The sequence below is a fragment of the Alligator sinensis genome, unplaced genomic scaffold, assembly GCF_000455745.1.
Source record: "Alligator sinensis unplaced genomic scaffold, ASM45574v1 scaffold789_1, whole genome shotgun sequence".
In the NCBI taxonomy this organism is placed as follows: Eukaryota; Metazoa; Chordata; order Crocodylia; family Alligatoridae; genus Alligator; species Alligator sinensis.
Window position 1 is genome coordinate 1,019,398 of NW_005842397.1, and position 8,451 is coordinate 1,027,848.

Sequence of the window (8,451 nt, forward strand, 5' to 3'; positions counted from 1 at the left end):
CCTTCTCCCCATTGGAGCTGCACAAGGCTCCTTGCCATTAAAGGGAAAGTCTTGTAGGGGCACGGAATACATTGAAGGGTGTGCGAGCGCCTTATATTTTGTCCAAGTGCCCCATATTTTGTTATTGTCAATTATTATTGTTCAATTGTTATATACATGCACATGGGTATATGTCTATCTTCTTGAATCCCTGATGATATTTCCCCTGGGATTGTCGTACTTATCCACTACTGTTTCCTTGTGTTTATTCTGCTGACTAGTTGTACTTTCCTGTATGAACCTATCCTAAATTAGTTAATCACACATGTGGGGCTAACGGGGCTCAGCCTCCTCAAACACCAGGACAACCCAGCTGCAGGCTGCTGCAGCAGGGGAGAGGAGCATGCCAGGCTCGCAGCTGGCCCAGCACAATAGGCATGTAGGTAAGGTTTCTTCTTCCTTTCGTTTCTGAGCTGGGGGAGGAAGGGACGGAGATCAAGACCCCACAGTAGAGGAGGGAGTAGGGTAGGGGCAGAGCCGAATCATTCACCCCAGCCCATGCTGCACTGTGGGGATTGGCCCATGACCTGGCCTGGCCAGGGCCCAATTTACGGAGGACGGGGCCCTGGTCGGGCTGGGTTATGGGGCAATTGGAGCCCAGAGGCTCCCACTGCTGCATGCACCGCGGGGGAGCCAGGGTAGGGGTGGCACTTTCCCCCAACCCCTTGGCTCCAACACGTTGTCAGACAGAGCTCTGGATGAGCCACTGGGCTCTGGCTGCCCCATGACCCAGCCCAGTCAAGGCCCCATTCATGGTGAATGGAGCCCTGGTCAGGCTGAGTCATGGGACAAGCGGAGCCTGGTGGCTTCTGCAGAGTCACGGTGCTAGGGAGCCAAGGGGGGTACATGTCCCAACCCTGAACTTTAACAGGCCAAGGGAAGGCTGTAGCTGCAAGGCGAGGTGGGCTCTGCCTGCTCCAGACCTCACTATAGCCTTTGAAAGTGGTGCAGCACAGCTCCATGTGCCTCGCTGCCTGGCCCGCCCAGCAACAGGACACACGTGGCGCCTCACCTCTTTCAGAGTCTGCAGCGAGGTGCAGAACAGGCAGAGCCCAGCTGACCTTGCAGCTGCAGCCTGTCTTTGCCCCATTTAAAGATCGGGGGGGGGGAGGGGGCATGTGCCCCCTTGGCTCACCAGTGCTGCAACTCTGCACAACCTGCCGTGCATTTCTTGGGGATGACTTGGGCGGGGCGGGGGTCCCAGGGGTTCTGTCTCTTCCAGCCTGGCAGCACAGCCAAAGCTGGCCCCGCTCCAGCTCCAGGTCCCCCCAGTGATGCGTGGCTGGAGCCAGACTGGGGCCAGTGCAGGGAGGCAGTTAGGGCCAATACACAGCTGGGGGGCAGTGGATGCCGGCACCAGGCAATGACCCCTGGTATAAGGGAAGGGGCAGCCACATGGGTGCAGCGGACCCTGGCCCTGAGCCTGATCCCTGCCCAGTGCCAGCCCCAGCCTGGCTTCCGCCCCTCTATGGCCCTTTCCCATCTCCTCACCCTTTGCCTCGCAGATTTTAGGTGTGGGGGAGGGCGCACACTCAGCCCCCACCATTTTTTTTCTCCCTCCACCCCCAGCCTCCCCGGTCGGTGATTGACTGCTGGTGCCCCCCAGTATTAGGAGGCACCCGTCGCCTATGCATGTTTATATGATCTTTGTTGCTGTAATCTCTGAGCAGCACTGGTTCATTTATTTTATCTCCATGGTCCCACTATGAGCTAGGTAAGCCCTGTTATTCTGAGCCTCAGAAACTAAGTCCAGCTCCAGAAAAATATGTAACTGTTTTGCATTGATTTGATTCTAGGCTTGATGGCACAATCAAGAATTCTGCAGCGCGCACACACTTGATTGGAGGGCAAATGTTTTTTTTTCCATTGATTTCAGTGTAAGTTAGGGACCTAAGAAGGGAGTTGGTGCCCCTAAGCAGGAGCAACGCATAGCGGGTGCACATGGGTGCACATGCACCCCCTGAGCGTGGCAGTGCACCTGCTACAAATAGTGTTAGTGGCACCTGCGGGCAGGTCCACGACCCCCACTGGTCGCTGCCAGCATTGCCAGTGGTGGCTTTGGGTGGTCATCAACCCTTCATCAGTACTCGCCACCCCCCTCCCTCCCTGCCGCTGACAGCACCTGAGGCATGTGTGGGAGCTCTGCACTTACTGCTACCACGCTGCTACCACTCCTGCTGCCGCTGCTGCACTCCCGCCACTGCCATGCCCCACCAGCTGCTTGGGTATGAGTCGTTCATGCCCCTGAGTGACTTATCCACGTCTACAGAGAGCAGGGAACTGAAACCACAACTTTAAAGCACCACGCTAGTACTCAGACCACTAAAAATGTCCTTTCTTTTTCTGTATCTTATTATACCAGTTGTCACCTGAAACCAGAAATGACACCTATTTTTATAAGCTCACACATGATTTCATGAGACTTGCACATTGAGTTCAGAAACTTTCTTTCTGCTGCAGATTCTAATTATCATTAGAGTACAGCTGTGAGTGCTGTGCCCAGATCTAGATCCTTAAATCCATACTTGGCACCTAAACAAGTGACCTGATTTTCAGTGATTCTCAACACCTACATCTCCCATCAAAGTGAAAATAAAATGTTAGGACTGGCAGATTTTATGATTATAACCCTTGACAATACAGAAGCTTCAGTCAATTAATTTTAGGTGACAATGACAGAAGTCAGCTTCAGTTACTGTCAGCATTACAAAGGGCCCTCCATGCTTCTTAAACAAGGATAGGAATTAGATCCCTGTATGAACAGCCTTAAAGAAGAGAGATGGGAAGAAAAGCTTCCAATGTCATGGAAAAAAGATAACACACCCTGAAAACAGGTGGGTAATTTTAGCTGTGTGCTAAGGTATACTTGTGTGTGCCATCACAATCACCCTGAAAGCCAGAAATACAAATCTGACAGGCAGACCTGTTATTTAGTAGTAAGGGTTGAAGCACAATTCTGCAAGAACTAATGTATAGGAATAACTGCTACCATAAGTCACTCTCATGAACACAGTACTACTATTCACTGTATAAAGTTGCTCATGTGTAAGTATTTGCAAGATCATAGTTTTAAATAGCATCTTTGTCAGAAATTAAAAAGGACCAACACTTTCAGCCTATATACTTATCTTAACCTTAAAAGTATATGCTACTGTAAAGAAATGAATAACTCAATACAAGATATTCAAGAGCTTTAAGATTACTGCATGCTGCTAAAATGCAGAAATGGATTAGTTTACAGAGATAAATGGGGGTATTTTTGTGTTATACTATAAGCACAGGCTCTGCTTGAAAGCATGCTACAGTTGTTTATGCTCCAAAGAGAGCAATATTTTTAGCTTCAGTACTTACAGCACTGGGATGTAGTGCAAACTTTTTGATTAAGCATCATAGGCTACAAGAAAAGCTCAGAGCTTTAATGTCTCTGGAACATTTTTAGGGTGTTACCATGGCAACATGAAAAATGATGAACAGAATAAGTAAAAGACGTTTTAGAGAAAGGAAAATAGTTTAAAGCTAAGACACAAAGACTCTCCCAGAGGTTCTGAAACATTGCATTTTATTGGTAAAAGTTTATCACTATCAAAGGAAGCCAAGCATAAGATCAGGATACTAAGGGTGTGGCGCCACGAGCGGGAACATGTGTTTCCCCTGGGACAAGTAGCAGCAGCACACCTTGTGCCTCTGCTACTCATCCCCAGGAAACACCCATGCCATGTGCACTCTGGTGCACAGCACGTTACCCTGGCTGGGGTAGGGGAGGCTGAGGCCAACACAGTTGCTGGCCCAAGTTGCCTTACCTGGGGTCCTGGGGGCCTCGATCATGCAACAGGATGCCTGGCCTGCGGCCACTGTGGCTCTGGCTGACCAGGCTCCAGTTTTGGGTAGTGCACTCTGCTATCATGTGCACTGCCTTGCTTTTTTAGGCATGGGTTTTTTTGAGCCCAGGAGTCAACAAGTGTATGTGAGCAGAATTCGTGATTGTGTCATCAAGCCTAGAATCAAATCAGTGGGAAACAAACCAGCAATGCAAGGACTGCCTGGGCCTGCAGCGCCACAGACCGCATCTCTGTGCTCATCTGGACACATCTTAAGAGTCTTTAGTTAAATTATTAACATTGGGCCTGTTACTGATGCAGGCTCCATTTCTGCAAAAACTGGCTTCAATGAACCTGTTCATATAAAGCACTAGTTTGAGTCCATTCAGTTTTCAGGCTAGTTGTGTGACCATGGATGACTCTTCTAGCCAGAGACCACATCTTTCTTCATTTTTTGGAAACTATATTTTGAATGCATTGTAAACAAGAAAACCTGTGTGCAAGCTCCTTAGTTTTTGCAAGATGCTCTGCTTCACATCACTGGTTCTTTCTTCCTGTTTGTTTTAGTGTTTCTGATTTTCATAGATTCATAGATTCATAGATGTTAGGGTCGGAAGGGACCTCAATAGATCATCGAGTCTGACCCCCTGCATAGGCAGGAAAGAGGGCTGGGGTTAGATGACCCCAGTAGATGCTTATCTAACCTCCTCTTGAAGACCCCCAGGGTAGGAGAGAGCACCACCTCCCTTGGGAGCCCATTCCAGATTTTGGCCACTCTAACTCTGAAGAAGTTCTTTCTAATGTCCAGTCTAAATCTGCTCTCTGCTAGCTTGTGGCCATTATTTCTTGTAACCCCCAGGGGTGCCTTGGTGAGTAAAACCTCACCAATTCCCTTCTGTGCCCCCATGATGAACTTATAGGCAGCCACAAGGTCGCCTCTCAACCTTCTCTTGCAGTTGCTTTCTTGCTTTGTTGCTTTGTTTTTACAAATAAACAGCATCTTACTGCTATCTTTAATATTATGAGAGAAGGATTTAGGCCTAGCTCTGACCTACTATATGACCTTGGGCAAGTCTTTTTACCTTCCAGTTCCCATATGGAAACAGGGAAGACAAGGATCAGTAGCATCACTCGGTGGGCGGGAGAGAAACTGGACACTGCCCTGGGCACCGGCTTAGTAGAGGTGCCAGCATGGTGACACCCCTGCAGAGTCCATGCCCTAGCAGCACAAACAGCCCCACAACTTTGGTGTTTCATTAGGAGCCAAGTGCACAGATACCAAGCTGCTGCTGTATCAGCTGCAACCAGGATGGGTAGATTAGGATGAGCAGCCTCTCTCCAGCAGTATTCAGCAACACCATCTCTCCTCCACAACTCTCCAGCATAGTTTGCCATGGTGCAAACCCTGCCTATTATACCTCTGACAGTGTTATTTACTCTGTCTTCATGGTACCTTGAGCTCCGTAATAGAAATGCTACCTAATAGCAAAACTTTACTATTTTTATTGACTATTTCTGTTCATGGAGTATTCACAATGGCAGTTATTGGTAGATTTGTTTCCATATTTCCAGTTCCCATTTCCAACTCTGTTTCTGGCAGTTGCAAACCATTTTAGAACTTGCTAAAATTGCTACTGCTTTAAGCTATTACTACTTTAAGAGCATTGAAGTAATTACTAAAATAGCATTCTTCAGTGTAGCTTTACTGCACTGAACAGCTTTGGTACTGAATGTGTAAAGCCCAAGTTGAAGGAAAAGCCCATAGAGTTTGATAGAAATTAAATGATTAAGGTACTGTAGAAAGGGAGTGTGAATAGGCTGAGCTTTCACCCATCTTCAAAAGAGATCCTTAATGAACACCTATTATCATTTCCTTTCTTTGGCTTGACTTTACTGCAATCTCAAACAATCACATGATGTATACCCTTGCCTCAGGTTTTTCTCTGTTCTAAAGGTTTTTTCCTGGAACTTTATCTGACTTAGTTTCTTTTTTCTCTTACACAACCTTTATATCCTGGATGTAGCTGAAGGGAATCAGCTAGTAGCATGACTCAGTGGTAGCTCCCTTGACTTTTTATGGAGACTTCTAGCACCTGAATCAAGGAGGCATTAATGGAAGAGTCTTGCATGCTTGTTTCCACATTCTGTACCTGTTACCCTTCAAGAAATGTCTAGATTAAACAGAAACAAAAACAAACCCTCTTGCATGAAACTCGAGTTAAAGTTCAATTTACTCAATGGTAAAACTTTACAGGTATGTTGCAACTATTCCAAACGCAAACCTTACAAACACAGGAAATTCAGAATTAAGGTTGAAGCTGAAAGAAGTCCAAACATATGAAGGTACAGACAGTTACTGCAACCAACCATCTTAACCCTTTCCTGTAGTGATGCCAAGCAATAAGAAATCTATACAACCTGAAAAGCCCAGTGATGATGGCAGTCCAGGTCCTATTGCTGGTGCATTTTTTTTATTTTTAACCAATGATAGTCTCATGCAAAATGAATAAACAGTGTTAGTAGCAGGGACTGGGACACAGATTTCCTCTTCCTTAAAGGAGTGCCTTCACCATTGGGCAACTAAGCCTTCTTTATTGTTCTCCTGTTCCATCAATTTTGCACTGCTGGTACATTGGGTTCACCAGGAGGAGAGGAGAGGGGCATCCCTAATATATTCTATAGCCTGATGGTTAAGGAGGTCTGGAAAAGTGGACATGTAGATTTGAGTCAACTGAGTCTCATGAGGCCATTAAATCCAGATCTCTGGCTTCCTGGGTGAGTGATGTAACCATTATGATATTATGTATTATGGATTATGCTATTATCTGTATGGATGGTTTGGATAAGGATGATCCTATTTTAGGCAAGGGGTTGGACTAGATGCCCTTTGCAGATCCCTTCCAGCCCTACTTCTCTATGATTCTATGTAAAGTATGGGGACCACATTTGCCAGTGTGTTATGTGTGCTTTGACTATACAGGTCAGATCAAGCCCCTAGGGGACTTAGTCACTAGGACACCTACTTTGTGAATGCTGAATGGCTTTAGGAAGGGTTTAAGAGGTAAACAGTTGGCTTAGCCAAGATGGCTGTAATTCTGAGCGCGCACAGTAACTGAACTTTAAGCACTGCAAGACATTTTATCAGTAAACTGAGGTGCTTTCTAACTTGAAAGAACTTAAGCAGTTCCATAGGGGTCTGTGCATTGCTGATTTGGATAGATGTGCCTAAATCCTACCTAAAACATGCAATTTATAGGTGCTGGTACCTTTTATATAATATTCTACTTGTCTGAGTGCTTGCCAAGCAAGTGGGAGACCTGGAAAGTAGGCCTTGCTCAGCCTGAGATTCTCCCCACATCTCTCACCTCCCAGAAGAGTGCCTTAACCAACAAACTGTAGATTAGTTTAAAGGGAGCACTTTTCAACCCACCTGGTGAAGCTGGGCTACCATGTAACAAAGAATGTATGATTTATGGACAATGAGTCAAAGGTTGCATAACTTAGTGGCCTAATGGGTAGAGTACTCAGGAGCAGTTGGATTTCTGTGTGCTAGTCTCTGCTCCAGGGACTTTTATGTTAGATAGCCATTAGATAAAATGAAAACACTCACATGCAGAAATAGAAAATCTGTAGATAAATGTATTAAGCTGCATAGATTTTTTCCCATAGAAGGGAGTTCCTATTGCAATCAATGGGATTGTTTAACTTTTTTTTCAGTAGAAGCAGGATCAAGCCTTACTGAAGAGGGGTCTCTGGTGGATGGATTCAGAGGAAAGGTATGCAGTTGTTGAATTAGTAATATGACACTGAAACACCAGCTGCCTTTCTTTATTCATAGCTTGAGGTGGAGTAGGAGGAAGAGGAGGAGGTGGTGGTAAGTGGAGGAGACTGGATTGTGTAATACATGTAGGAATAAGGCCAACATAAAGAGGGAAAAATGTAAGCAGCAGCCTGCACACACGCTACTTTACACAAGTTGGATGAATGTTCAACTGTGTCTGCCTGGGTCATGTAAAGCAGGAACAAGGGTGACATTTCCAGCTGTATGCTAGTGAGAGCATAATTGTGGTTTAACAATCCACATAACATATGTGATAATAATTAACACTTAGTTCTAGTACAGTGCTTTCAACCAGGCAGTTCTAAGCATGTGTTTGGAGCAATTTGTGCATTAACTTTCTAGGCCCCCTGTATTTTCAAATTCAAAATAATCAGTTTACCCTTTGAGCTGATCCTTTCTCCACAGGGTCTAGGAAATACAAATTGCCATGCCTCCTATTTTTATTTTTGAATAATCTGAGGGACCACATTTGAGGACTCCCCTAAACTACAGGGACTATTCTCTTCTCTTAAATATCTGAATAGAGTAAATGCCAAGTGTGGTTGCGAATTATTTAACTTAATAATTAGACATGCTTGAATGGAATTAAGGAAAAAAATATGCAAAAATACTGCTAATAGTGAGATCTGTTATACTTTGGATCCATCTCCCAGTAGACATAATGAAAACCACTGGGGAATGAAGTAAATGACACAAAAGATAAAGAATAGCCCAGGTTATATTCTTTGCTTTAATACAGACAAGGCAGGAATG